This window comes from Cannabis sativa, chromosome 1, assembly GCF_029168945.1.
Source record: "Cannabis sativa cultivar Pink pepper isolate KNU-18-1 chromosome 1, ASM2916894v1, whole genome shotgun sequence".
In the NCBI taxonomy this organism is placed as follows: Eukaryota; Viridiplantae; Streptophyta; class Magnoliopsida; order Rosales; family Cannabaceae; genus Cannabis; species Cannabis sativa.
This window is the reverse complement of record NC_083601.1, coordinates 51,668,330-51,682,975: the sequence shown is the minus strand read 5'-3', so window position 1 is coordinate 51,682,975 and position 14,646 is coordinate 51,668,330. Positions and strand designations below refer to the sequence as shown.

The 14,646-nt window shown below is 34.0% G+C and overlaps 1 long non-coding RNA gene across 1 annotated transcript; it reads left to right on the top strand.

The window, feature by feature from the left end:
• Positions 1-7,424: 7,424 nt before the first annotated feature.
• LOC133029324 (uncharacterized) lies at positions 7,425-9,161 on the top strand. Its single transcript, XR_009683468.1, has 2 exons — positions 7,425-7,652; positions 8,899-9,161. It is a non-coding gene; the product is annotated as an uncharacterized LOC133029324 (long non-coding RNA).
• The last annotated feature ends 5,485 nt before the right edge of the window (positions 9,162-14,646 follow it).

The following is a 14,646-nucleotide window of genomic DNA, read 5'->3' as shown; positions in this document are numbered from 1 at the left end:
TCGCCAGATAGAAGCTATAGATTCTATGTTTATGATAGCGCTCCCACTCAATTGCACTACCGTGTTCCCAAAATGTACGTATCACCCTGACCTAAAAGTAGGCTTAACTAACAAATCAAAGAACACGAATAGCCTCTCGAGATTGAGCCTAATCATATCAGGATTAAGATCATTTGATCTAGGATCAACTAGGCGATATTGACTTGAATAGATATTACGGTAAGTTTAATAAATCTAAGTCAAAGTTCAATATCGGTCCCTTCCGATGCATACTCCATGCATCCAACCTGAGCTTTACTTTAACCAATGCTCTGGAAAGAACATAGCACTTCTCCAAATGCAAGTAAACTCTATTGTAGATTATCATATCAGTAAAACCCTCTGTCTGATAAATCTAGGAAACTTTATTCACATAGTCATGTTTACTTTCCAATGTGTTGACGACACAATAAACAGGATCAAGTATGTGAAAAGGGTTTCAGATGAATTCATACATTATATACATATAATCATGAAATAAATCATGTGAACCATGCAACATTAAATGTTATTTCTGATCTATATTAATAAGTAAATCTGATTATATTGAAATGAGTTTTATTTAGGGCATAAAACCCAACAAACTCCCACTTGCACTAATATAAAACAAAGAGTGTGTTTCAAATAATCTCAACACCTTGATATACAAATCAAGTGTAGTAGTAGTAAACTCCTCGTAATAGGATCTGAAAGGTTGAATTAAACACAACCTTTTCTCCACCATTACTCTTCCTTTAATCACAAAATCATTGATAATGTGAAATTCCTCTCTATATGTCTACTCTCTTGGGATACTGGATTCTATACCTTTGGCAACTACTTTTGGTTAATCAGGAAATTAACACTAGTAGTTTAAGGCAATTTGGAATGGTGCCAAAGATGTATAGAACTTTCCTTAGACTGAATAAGTACCTTTCCTGCAACCTTAACATTCAGTCCCTCTCTGGTAGACCTAGAGACTTCAGATAGGTTTTTACACTTCTCCAAAATCACTATTCCACCCCCAGAGTAATCACCATCTTATCAGAAAGATTTACTAGCACAAAGGCAAATTTCGAAATCTGATATGGTGTAGTCTAAGAGTTTTAAACACACTCTTATAGACTAACATATAGTTCCTCTTCTTAATCTTAGGATTTACTTGATTGTCTTCCAATGTTCTTCTCCTGGATTAATCGGATACCTACTCATTACTCCCACTCAACAGCAGGTGTCTGGTCTAAGGCATACAAAAGCATATCTAAGACCTCTCACTGTTGATTTAAGAAATTCTTTCATGGCTTTATCTTTTCTGGAATAGTTGAAACTTTTCCTTAGATAAATAAAATCTATGTTTAAGAAGTTGTGAAGCTTCTATAGATTGCCATTAGAAAGAAAATGCTTCAGCATCTCACTAAAGTAAGTTGCTTGCATTAGAGTAAGTAATTACCAGGTATACCACAAGCCATAGGTTTAGATAAACTCAAACCTATAATACTAGGAACAGGAAGTTTGTTAAGTCCATAGAATAGACTTGTTAACTAAAATTTCCTTTTATGTCCTTGTAATAGAAAACTTTAGGTTATTCCATGTGAATGGATTAAACCATAGTACTATTGGCTTTTCTTCTTAGTTTCTTATCTTGACAATCCATTACTTGTTTAAACTCACAATGGATTTTAATCACTAGTGTCTCCCAAGTCATAAGAAGGTGAGTTCCTAGAAACTCTCCCACTACGACAAGGTACCGTGAATTATGTCGAAGAAAACTAAATGGTATTAACCTCTTTGGTTGTGACAAGACAACAGAGGCAGTGGGATCATCATATGTTATATAAGATGATAGAACACTTTTGGAATCAAGAAAAATATCTCCTTTATTTGCTACTTGTTTTCAGACTTAGTCATTATCTTAGAAAAGTAGTATTTGTTTGAACAAATACTTTCTTATCTATTGACAATGGGATGGTCCACCCCTAATCACTTAGAATACCTAACAAACCATGGTTAACAGTTCTAGCTTTTCTTAAGATTTTGATTAGGTCATCCATGAATCTAGTAATGATTTACATTAAGTATACAACCATTACATCATTCTGAAATTGTATTACCATAGAAGGAATTAGGCAACGACTAGTAACTAATCATCAACATGCAACTCGAAATTTCTGGGGAGGTAAGTTTGGATATAATTCAAAAATCAAATTAATGATCTTTGAACTGCATATCTACTAACTATTTCTCCACCCCTATCAGTTCGTAAGATCTTTAACCACTTACCTTAATGGTTTTAACCATTGCTAGAAATTAATGAAAATTTTCAAACATTTCAAATTTCTTTGCATAAGGTATAATCTAGAGTGATCGTTTTAAGAATACAACGAAAAACTCATATCCACCCCTGAATGTACATCCATCTGCGAATGAGATGAACTACTTTCTGTGGATATAGGCATATTAACTCTTTACAGAGATTGATCTTGTCAAATCCACTATGAACAAGATACAAATGCCATAGATTAAAAAAAAATGTGGTAGTGTCTTTTGATGACTTAGGTTTATAAAAGAATTCTTAGAATAGTGCAAGTGGATCCTGGTCACAGAATACCTAACTCTTATTCCATACAGTTTGAATCCATTAATAAAGGATGGATATTAAACACTTGAGAAAGTGTAACTGTATTGTATTCTGGAATTAGAAATATAAGAAAATTTCTGTTTGGAATCTAAAATGTGCGGCCTTTATGGGGGTGACGGGAACTGAGAGGGTGAATTGTGTGGCCTTTATGTTTCAAGATCATGCCCGCGTATGGTGGGATATAGTGAATCAGACTCGAGATGTCAGTGTGATGACATGGGAAGAGTTTAAGAAACTTTTTGAAGAAAAGTTTTATAACGTTGCAGTGAGGACTTCACACCAAGAAGATTTTGTGAAATTGACTCAGGGGAAAATGTCTGTGGCTGAATATACTCTGGAATTTGATTGGTTATCTAAATTTGCTGGTGATCTGGTGCCTACAGATTTTACCAGAAAGCAGAAATATGTTCGAGGACTAAATGCTACAATTAGTCGGGACTTGAAGATTACCACATCACATGACACTCTGTATAAGAGAGTGGTAGACTTGGCCTTAATTGCTGAGGAGGCCGAGCAGCAAGTAATGAAGGAGCAGGCTGCAAAGGATGCCGCCATGGCATCAAACCCTCCTGCTGGTGGTAATGTCAGTAAGGGGACCGACAGTGGCAACCCTGAGCACAAACGGAAGGCTGAGGCTTCCGGAGCTTCAGGGGGGAAATAGAAAGTTTCGGGGAAACAGAGGTGGCCGTCAGGGTCGCGGGTCCTCATTCCGATCATATCCAGAATGTCCTAAATGCAAGAAGCATCATCCTGGTGAGTGCCGAGCCAAGGCATGTTTCCAGTGTGGCATGGTGGGCCACTTTATCAGAGACTGTCCCCAAGCCAAGAGAGAAGAGCCTAAGAAGAATGTTGCTCAGAACCCGGGGCGACTTTTCACTATAACTTAGGCAGATGCTGATGCTAGTCCGTCAGTTGTGACAGGTCAGTTATCTATTAATGGTTGTGCTTATACTGTGTTATTTGATTCGGGAGCTACTCATTCATATGTATCGAGTAGAGTGATAAAAAGTTTACATAAGCCATGTGATATTTATGCTTCGGGGTTTGGAACCCTGTTACCCTCGGGAGACCTGATAGTATCCACGAGGTGGATTCGGTCCTTGTCTTTTTGGATTGACGGTTGTGAGTTGACCGCCAATCTAATTGAGCTGCAATTATCTGATTTTGACATAATCCTGGGAATGGATTTTCTGTCTAAATATGGAGCGATGATTGACTGCAAACGGAAGATGGTGGTGTTTGAGCCCGACAGTGCTAATCCAGCGGTGTTCGTGGGTAAAGTTCAAGGGGCACGCATACCGAGAATATCACTATTGAAAGCTAAAGACCTGATGGGTAGAGGTTGTCTAGGGTTCATAGTTACTACAGTGGACACTAGCCAACCTGTGACATCAGGGCCTGAGAATACGAGATTGGTATGTGAGTTCCTTGATGTCTTTCCAGAAGATTTGCCGAGATTACCACCTGTTCGGGAAATTGAATTTGTTATTGAATTGGCTCCGGGAGTGGATCCAGTGTCTAAGGCACCGTACCGAATGGCTCCAGCTGAGTTGAAGGAATTGAAGATACAATTGCAAGAGTTACTGAATCTGGGATTCATTAGACCGAGCTACTCACCTTGGGGTGCTCCGGTTTTGTTTGTGAAGAAGAAAGACGGAACCCTGCGAATGTGTATTGACTACCGAGAGTTGAACAAGCTTACCATTAAGAACAAGTATCCTTTACCTCGAATTGATGATCTGTTTGATCAACTGAAGGGGAAGACGGTCTTTTCCAAGATCGATCTTTGCTCAGGCTATCATCAGCTGAGAATTCGAGAGGAAGATATCCCGAAAACTGCATTTCGTACTCGGTATGGACACTATGAACTTCTTGTGATGTCTTTTGGACTCACTAATGCCCCGGCGGCATTCATGGATTTGATGAACCGGGTGTTTAAGGATTACCTGGATAGGTTTGTGATTGTGTTTATCGATGACATTTTGGTGTACTCTGAGACAGAAGAAGAGCATGAATTGCATCTCAGAGCGGTTTTGCAAAGATTACGGGATCACAAGCTTTATGCTAAGTTCAAAAAGTGTGAATTTTGGTTATCTCGTGTCTCATTTTTGGGGCACATAGTGGATAAAGATGGGATCATGGTGGATCCGGCTAAAATTGAAGTTGTACGGGATTGGCCAGTACCGAAGTCAGCTGCAGAGGTCAGAAGTTTTCTGGGTTTGGCGGGTTATTATCGTCGGTTCATTGAGGGTTTTTCAAAGATTGATGTACCCTTAACGGAGCTGACCCGAAAGAATCAAAAGTTTGTTTGGACTGATCGGTGTGAGAAAAGTTTCCTGGAGTTAAAGCAACGCTTGATTACCGCTCCTGTACTAACTCTTCCTTCAGATAAGGAAAAGTTTGTGGTATATTGTGATGCCTCGAGACAGGGTCTCGGCTGTGTGCTTATGCAGGCTGGGAGGGTAATAGCTTATGCTTCTTGGCAGTTAAATGAGTACGAGCAGAGGTACCCTACTCACGATTTAGAACTCGCAGCAGTGGTATTTGCGCTAAAGATTTGGCGGCATTACCTTTATGGCGAGAAATGTGAGATATACACTGATCATAAAAGTCTGAAATACTTCTTCACCCAGAAGGACTTGAATATGAGACAAAGACTTTGGCTAGAATTGGTGAAGGATTATGATTGTGAGATCCTTTATCATCCTGGTAAGGCCAATGTGGTTGCTGACGCTTTGAGTAGAAAAGGTCAGAGTCAGTTGAGTACTATGAAGCAAATCTCCCGACAGCTAGCAAATGAAATGACTCGAGCTCAGATTGAGTTGGTTGTGGGGCAATTGGCTAATATTACCCTGCAATCCACTCTTTTAGAGAGAATTAAAGAAGTACAAAAGCAAGATTCAGAGTTGATAAAAACCCGAGTTAGGGTTTCGGCTGGGAAGGCTAGTGACTTCTCAATAGATGAAACGGGAATGTTGAGATTTGGGAGTCGAGTTTGTGTGCCTATGGATGAGAACATCAAGAAAGAGATCATGGATGAGTCTCACACGACTCCTCATTCAGTTCATCCAGGGTCGACAAAGATGTACCAAGACCTGAAAACCATGTTTTGGTGGCCAGGCATGAAGAATGACATCGCTGAGTATGTTGCAAAGTGCCTTACATGTCAGCAAGTGAAAGCTGAACACCAGCGACCTGCAGGGTTGCTGCAACCACTGAAAATACCAGAATGGAAATGGGAAGATATAGCTATGGACTTCGTGGTAGGTATGCCTAGAACCACAGGACAATTTGACTCTGTGTGGGTCATAGTGGACAGGTATACAAAGTCTGCTCACTTTTTACCTGTTCGGACAAATTTCTCCATTGATCAGTATGCTGAGTTATATGTTAGAGAAATTGTGCGTCTGCATAGTGTCCCCCAGTCCATTGTGTCGGATAGAGATCCGAAGTTTACATCGAGATTCTGGGAGAGTCTGCATCGAGCTATGGGTACTCAGTTAAAGTTCAGCACAGCTTTTCATCCTCAGACGGATGGACAATCCGAGAGGACCATTCAGATTTTAGAGGACATGCTACGGGCATGTGTGCTTGACTTTGAAGGATCATGGGTAAAGTACCTTCCCCTGATCGAGTTTTCTTATAATAACAGCTATCAGGCAACAATCGGGGTGGCTCCTTATGAACTTTTATATGGAAGAAAATGTAGATCACCCATACACTGGGATGAAATGGGTGAAAGAAAGTTCTTGGGTCCCGAAGCTGTTCAGAAAACAAGTGAGGCAGTTGATAAGATTAGAGCGCGAATGCTCGCAGCTCAGAGTAGGCAGAAGAGTTATGCTAATCCAAAGCGTCGAGATATTGATTTTCAGGTCGGGGACATGGTATTTCTCCGAATATCTCCGATGAAAGGCATAAAACGCTTTGGGAAGAAAGGAAAGCTTAGCCCGAGGTTCATTGGACCTTTTGAAATCCTTGAGAGGATAGGGCAAGTAGCATACAGGTTGGCTATGCCCCCAGCGCTGGCAGCTGTACATAATGTGTTTCATGTTTCAATGCTTCGGAAATATGTCTCAGACTCGTCCCGTGTTCTGAGTTATGAAGTATTGGAACTTCAGCCAGACTTGTCATACGAGGAACAACCAGTGCAGATAATTGATAGAAGAGAAAAAGTCTTGAGAAGCAAGACAGTGGCACTGGTGAAAGTACTGTGGAGGAACAGTAAAGTAGAAGAGGCAACCTGGGAACTCGAGACGGATATGCAGCAGAAATATCCGGAGTTGTTCAGGTAAATTTCGGGACGAAATTTCTATAAGGAGGGGGTAATTGTAGTACCCTAGAATTAAGGAATGGATTAGCAAAACCCTAATTAGATAATTATGAATAATTGAGGAATTATATTATTATATAATTAAGTATATGTGAATTAATTTGATTAATTATATGTTAAGACCCCGTTGGTGAGCCAGGGGTATTTTAGTAATTATGACCCGAGAACGGTAAAATGATGAAATTAATTTAATTACGTGCTTAATGGAACTATATTATTATGTAGTATGATTGTGTTGTCTTTTCAGGTGTGTTCTGACAGGTTGGCGCGGTATAGTCACAACCGGGTATTTCGGGCCGAACTGGGTTCGGGCCCGAAATATAAATTGGATTGATTTATTTGGAATTATTATTTATGGGTGATAATCTGAATTTTTATTTGAAAATAATTGAGTATGAATTCACTAGAATGCCCTTGTATGTGTGAATAGGTGAAAATTGGCCTTTGGGGCAAAATGGTCTTTTGACCTTATTTGATTTACTTTAATAAAAGCTGATTTTGAGGAAATGAAATTAGAAATTTTGGGTCCTCTCTCTCTCCTTAACCCGACCCCCTCTTCCCTCTCTTTATCATCTTAAATATTTTACAACTTTGAAATTAAGGCTTGGATTGGAGAAAAGTTAAGGAGTTTGGGTGATTTTGGTGCTTGGAGCTTAGAAATTTGTGGTAAAACTTCTTGATCCTTTTTGTTTATGATTAAATTCTGGTATGTGAATATTTTTTTGAGTTTAGGTTTGATGTTCATTTGAGATTTGATGCATGTTGGTGAATTAGTGGTGATATTGGTAATTTTTAATGTGTTTGAGCTATTGAGACCATATGGATTGCAACTTGAATGTTGTGTGGGATTATTAGAGTTTGTTTTGGTGTTTCCATTATCTTATGCAGCTCTGAATTGTATGTTTTTCTTGAGCTTGTGTTTGAATTTAAAGATTCAAGGTTTGAGCTTGAATTAGTGGGAAATTTAGCTCAATGTTTGGAGGTTAATTTTTATATTGATTAAATCTAATTTTGGTTAAGGATTAATGCATGAATTTTGTATTTTTACCCTATGTTTGGTTGGGGTTCGAAATCTAGGAAAGGTTGGCATTTTAAGACCTTAAAAATGGAGTTTTGGGGTGTTCTAAACCCAGTCGTCGCGACAGGATTTTCGGCCGTCGAGACTGGATTTGGCAGTGAGAAATTCTGTTTTTCTCAATTTTGTTTTGGCCATAACTTTTGACTCGGGACTCCGTTTGGGACGTTCTTTATATCGTTGGAAAGCTCGTTCCGAGCTCTATTTGATTATCTGTGTTTTGAATGCCATGTTTATATTTTGTGAAAGTGAAATTGGGGATTAACCCTATTTGTAAAATCCCGGATTGTGTGACTAGGATTACCGGCACCTGATCAGGAGCACCCAGGGATTTAGAATCTCTACTATTGCAGGACAACAGGTAAGACAGTGATTAGCACGTAGAGTATGCGCAGTGGCGCTTATGTTGAGAATGATATGCATGAATGTTAAGTAACCGGGATTAGGGTTATTACCCTAATAGGAACGGTCTAATAGCCTAGGGTTATTACCCTAGTGATATATGTGTATAAATGTCATGCCATGTTAATTGAAATGAAATTTAAGGATTATGTGCTCAAGGCATAATCAGGTTGGACTCGGTACTCATAACCGAGATGAACCACTTCTAAGGCCTTAATGTAATTAGACGTGTGAGTGCAACACGTGGGTCTACATCACGTAGATTTAATTAGATGTGTGAGCGCAACACATAGGTCTACGGTACGTAGACATAAATGGGCATGTTGATATAATGATCAGGTCTGTGCTATACAGACATATGTGAATGAGCATAATATATTTGTTATGATTTATACTGTCTTGCTAGGCTTGGCTCACGGGTGCTCTACTGTGCAGGAAAGGGTAAGGCATTAGCTGATCAGCCATGAGTTTCAGGAGGAGGGCGAAGAATGTACATGTTCATGCCACTTCAGACCAAGCGGGTTATGGGTCTAACAGTGTTGACTTTTGTATTCTGTTTTGCCGCTTAGGTCAGCTAGTAAGAAAGAACTTGTAATAAGTTTGTAAATATTTTTGGGATCCCAACTATTTTGAAAAGTTTAAATATATTACAAGTTTATTTTCATTCTGATTAATATAAAAGTTTAAATTCTGCGCTATTTTAATTAGTAATCCTGATTAGGGGATTAGGGTTTCATAAGCTTTTTGGGTAGCGTGCCGAATTATTTAGGGCGTTACAAGACCATTCATCCAATGATATGTTTTGAAGCTAATTCGAAATGAATAAGCTAAGAGGAATTAGGATAATTTTGTTTATAAATAAGAATTCAACGATGCTTCGATTAGCGAATGTCAAAGTAATCTTATTTATACAATCTTCTTGTTTCATATCGTAAAAATACTAGTCTAAGGTGTCATCAATTGATGAACAGCTAGATGTCGCATATACAATATTTATCTTTCGAGATCTAATACTATTATGTATGTCTAATGGTGAAAATCCACTAGGGATTTAGCTCATTAGATAAACAAGCCAAGTTAGACCAACAATGAAGATTCGAAATTAAACTACAACTTAATAACAGAAAATAACATGGTTCAATATAAATTCATACACAATTCAAAAATTATAAGCATATAGCAAGTAGGAATGACGAGTGAAAATACTAAAACATACAATCCTAAATAATTTCCAAGGTTTTCAACAAACTGATATCAGTGTTCCGTTTAGGCGAGAATCAAAGCTGCCATTCATTGAATAGAGTTGTCAGCTCGTCTAAAATGTTAAACATTCTAGCAACCTTTTATTCGATCAAGATTGGAATTCAGCGTTGTCCCGTTTAGGCGAGAGTCAAGGCAATTCTATCTTATGAGCTTCCACCATTGTTTCATAATTTGCAAGTCAAGTATGGTCGCCACAATTAGGGTGATCCATACCATACAAAACACTTACAAACTACTTATCATGCGAGGTTAAACGGTGCGAAATTGCTAATGAACGTTCCTCCATTAGGGAGGATTACTCACTAAAACAAACGCGGTGTAAAACCCACAATGGAGATCGAATATCTTAATAATAAAGCTCATTATTTAAAGAGAGTTGTATTTTCTTTGATTCTCTTTATTTAATCTATTTATTTTAAATATATATTTATTAAAATTTCCAATTTAGAATGAAAAAATTCTAAATATAAATTTTAATTTAATATTTATAAATTTTACTTAGATGGATATGAAAATAACATGAATTATTTTCATCTTAGTAATAATTTCCAATAAATATTTAGAAAAATATTCAATTTAAGTTGTTACAAAATTAACTTAAATTAATTTACAACTCAAATTTAATTTTCTATAAATATATATTGCATTTCGAAAAATTAAAGTATTCAAGGACACAATTTTCGAAAATACAAGTTAAAATAAAAAAAAATTAATCCTGGAAAAATTATTCTAATTTAATGTTGGCCCAAAATTAATTAATAAAATTAATTTACAACAAAAAATATAATTTTCCTATTTAATTAAATATATAAGAAAAATTTCAAATATTTAAGTATGATGATGAAAATCAACTTAAATATTAATTTTCTATTTAATTAAATACACTAGAAAAATACTTCAAGCAAAAATATCATCTATCTAGATTTTCCTTTGACTAATTAATTCAATTTCTAATAATATACTTTAATTCAATTTATTTTAAATTAATCAATAAATGAAAAAATCATTGATTTAAGTTGGTCCAAAAATTAATTAAAATAAATAATTAATTTACAACTTAATCTATTTTTCAAGATAAAATTCGAAATTCCAGCATTTAAGAAATGCAATTTCGAAAATTGATTAATAAAATAAAGAAAAATATATTTTACTTCATTTATTTTAATTAATCATTAAATGAAAAAAAAAATCATTGATTTAAGTTGGTCCAAAATTAAAATAAATACTTTACAAATTTAATCTATTTTTCAAATAAAATTCAAAATTCCAGCATTTAAAAAATGCAATTTTGAAATTTGATTCATAAAATAAAGAAAAAAAAATATATTTTGAAAATTATTTAAATTTAGTTGAAAAAATAAATTTCAACTAAAAATAATTTTCTATTTAATTAAGTATCATGAAAAAGAAATATTTAAGTATCATGATGAAAATCAACTTAGATATTTAATTTTCAAATTAATTAAATGTATTAAATTCAAGAAATAAATAATTAAGTGTAGAGAAGGCTTAATTATTAATCTCTAGTTTAATACTAGGAAAAAAATATACTTAAAATAAATTGTACCAAAATTAATTATTTAAATAATTAATTTCACAATGTATAATATTTTCCTATTTAATATTAGAAATGATAAGTAGTCTAGAAATAACTATCTAGAAAATATCTTATTTGACTAAGTATCTTTTCCACAAAATTTGAAAAAATATCTAATTTAAGTTGTATTAGAAAAAATCTAGAACTTAAATATTTTCAAATTTAAATTTAATTAAATATCAAAAATTAAGTTGTAACCACTTAATTTAAAAAATATTCCATTTTAAGTTAATATTCGAAAAGATATTAACTTAAAAAATATCTAAAGAATCTTAATAACCAATGCCTCAAATTCCTCAACTTAATTTTGAAATTAGAAATTCAAAAGATATTCATATTTAAGTTGGTTAGTTGTAGATAACTAAATATCAACTTAAATAGGAATATTTAATGAAAAATTTAAATTAAGCTCCAGAAAGAATCTAGATGGTTATAATTCTATATTTAATTAAATACAAGAAAATACATATAGTTTAGCTTAGAATAAAAAATTCTTTAAACTATAATTTTCTTAAATTAATTTCAAAATAAATGAAATTAATTATGTTGCTAATCAATTTTATTAGGTTAAACTAGTTTAATTAACCTAGTACAGTTATTCAAATCAGGCAAATGGGCCTTCACAATTGGGGTGGTGCATGTGAGGGGGTGCTGGGTTCAGTATGTCGTACCCACTACTATGGCTCCCAACTCTCACACAAGGCCCAAAAGATAGGAATTTAACCTTAAAATGAACAACTGTTACTAATTGAATAAGCCCAAAAACTAAATGGGCCTAAATAAAATCTATCAAGAACTATGATAATTTATTTTAGCAACAACAACCTATATGCATCTATAATAAAATTAAACACATAGGCTCACACAGGCACACTTTGGATGGGTCCTATCATGTTGCTAGGTCATACACAGATGAAAGAAGATTGTAGATATACCTGTTACAAATTATTATCTTGACCAAGGGAGCCATCAGATCAATAGATTTGGCAAAAGGTAACCATGGCTATTTGCAATCAAGTAATAATAGGTTTTGAAAACTTACACACAAGCTAAAACACATACTCCTGCAACAAGGTTAGCTAGATAGTTGGATGTAGGATTTATTTAATTTTAAATTAAATTATTAATTTCGAAATAATTAATTAAATAAAAAATAATTTTCGAAAAATTAAAAAAATTTTGAAAAATTCGAATTTTTTTAAAAAAAAATTAAATTTAAAATTAAACCTACAATTTTAAAAAATTAGGTTTCAACCAACCTAAATATCATTTCAAAATTTGCTAACTACTTTTAAAATTTAAATGTTATTTTATAAATAAAAATTAAATAAAAAATTAAAAAAGATAAATGAATATCTTTTTCAGATTTTAAATGTAATTTAAATAAATAAAATAACAAAATTTAAAAGTTAGCAAAATATCTTACACCTTTTTAAAATTACATGATTATAGTTATCTTATTTTAAATTTAAATAAGGTCAAATTATTTAAAAAAAAAGATTTAATTTAAAAATATCTTAAATCTGACTTTAAATTTAAAAATAAGATAAGATATAATCAAATTTAAAAAATAAGATAGATTATGAAGCAAAAAAAGATAGATACTAACTATTTTCAAATTCAAATTACACTAATATCTTGAATTAAATTTAAAAAATATTAAATTAATTCAAAATGATAATTAAATTGAATTAGGAATAGTAATAGTATAAATACAGAACTACACAAAAAATCGGAAGTTAATTCCATGAAAAAGCATGAAAAAACGAAGAAAAACGAAAAAATTGTGAGCTGTACGGACAGTTTTCGCGATCGCAGAAAAATTTCAGCACAACTCCGTTTTTTTCGAATCTTCAAAAAATCATAACTAATTCAAATTAAATCGAAATTGAGTTCTGTAAAAAAGTAACTTGCTTAATTTTTTCCATACTATCCAATAAAAATAATTCCAGAAACAGATATTCAATTATTTTTAACGAAAATTCACAAACACCAATCAATCATCAAATAACACTCAATACAACATGATACCATCCAAAAACAAACAAACAATCATTTTAAAGTCCAAATTTCTTGCAAGTAAATCAATTACCATGGCTCTGAGGCCAATTGTTAGAATTTATTTTACCAGGATCTTAGATCTACTCACAAGTATGTTGATTAACACCCTAAATATGAACTTTCTAAAACGATGAAATAAACACATATAAAGTTTAGGAAACCTTACAGTGGGTGCAGCGGAATATAATGACTCCTTCCGTTCAGATATCAAGCCCTTGATTCCTCTCTGTAGCAGAGCATTATCAATATCTGAACCTGGATCTCTTTCTCTGAATCTTTGATGCTGAAACTCCTTCTTGCTGAAAGTCTTTCTTCACGATCTTCCTCACTATGATTGAGGTATCACTTGCTGTGTGTGGGCACTACTCATAAACTAAGGATTTCAAAATCTCAATGAGGAAGAGAGAGAGAGTGGGTTCGACCAAAGATAGGGAGAGAGAAGGCTCAGGTTTTTCTGATTCAGAAAGTGTCAGAAAAAAGTGTGTAATTTTCCTGAAGCCTTCACTATCTATTTGATAGCATTCCACTAGGGTTAGGTTTGAATTATTTGGCATCAAAATAATGAAAATATCAGAGGGAAAACCCTACAAAAGTGGCCGGCCCTATACATGTGGATTTGGGCCTCACTTTTTGCAATTTTGCAGTTTTATCTTTTCTGCATCTGATTTTCTCAAAAACGCCAATTTTCAAATTCAACCATTTAAATGCCAATTCTAACTATTTAATAACTATAAATAATTATTAAATAATATTGTCATTTATCATATTTATTAATTGAACCATACAAAGTATCATAATTAACAAATATGCCCCTATAAACTCTTTCTTTACAATTTTGCCCTTACTTAGTGAAAAATTCACAAATAGACATAGTCTAATTTGAGAATTATAATTGATTAATCAAAACCAATTATATGAGTCTTACAAGCAATATTATATCAACTAGTGCGGGGACCATGGGTCTATATAACCGAGCTTCCAATAAGTAGATCAAGAATTTATTACTAAAATTCACTAACTTATTAATTCTTCGTTGAATCCACGCATAGAACTTAGAATTGCACTCTCAGTTATATAGAATGCTCTATATGTTCCACCATATAGACACATCATTAGTTATCCATTGTTATAATCCTAATTTGATCACTGATCCTCTATATGAATGATCTACACTGTAAAGGGATTAAATTACCGTTACACCCTACAATGTATTTATTCCTTAAAACACTTGACCCCGTATAAATGATATTTCAGCTTATGTG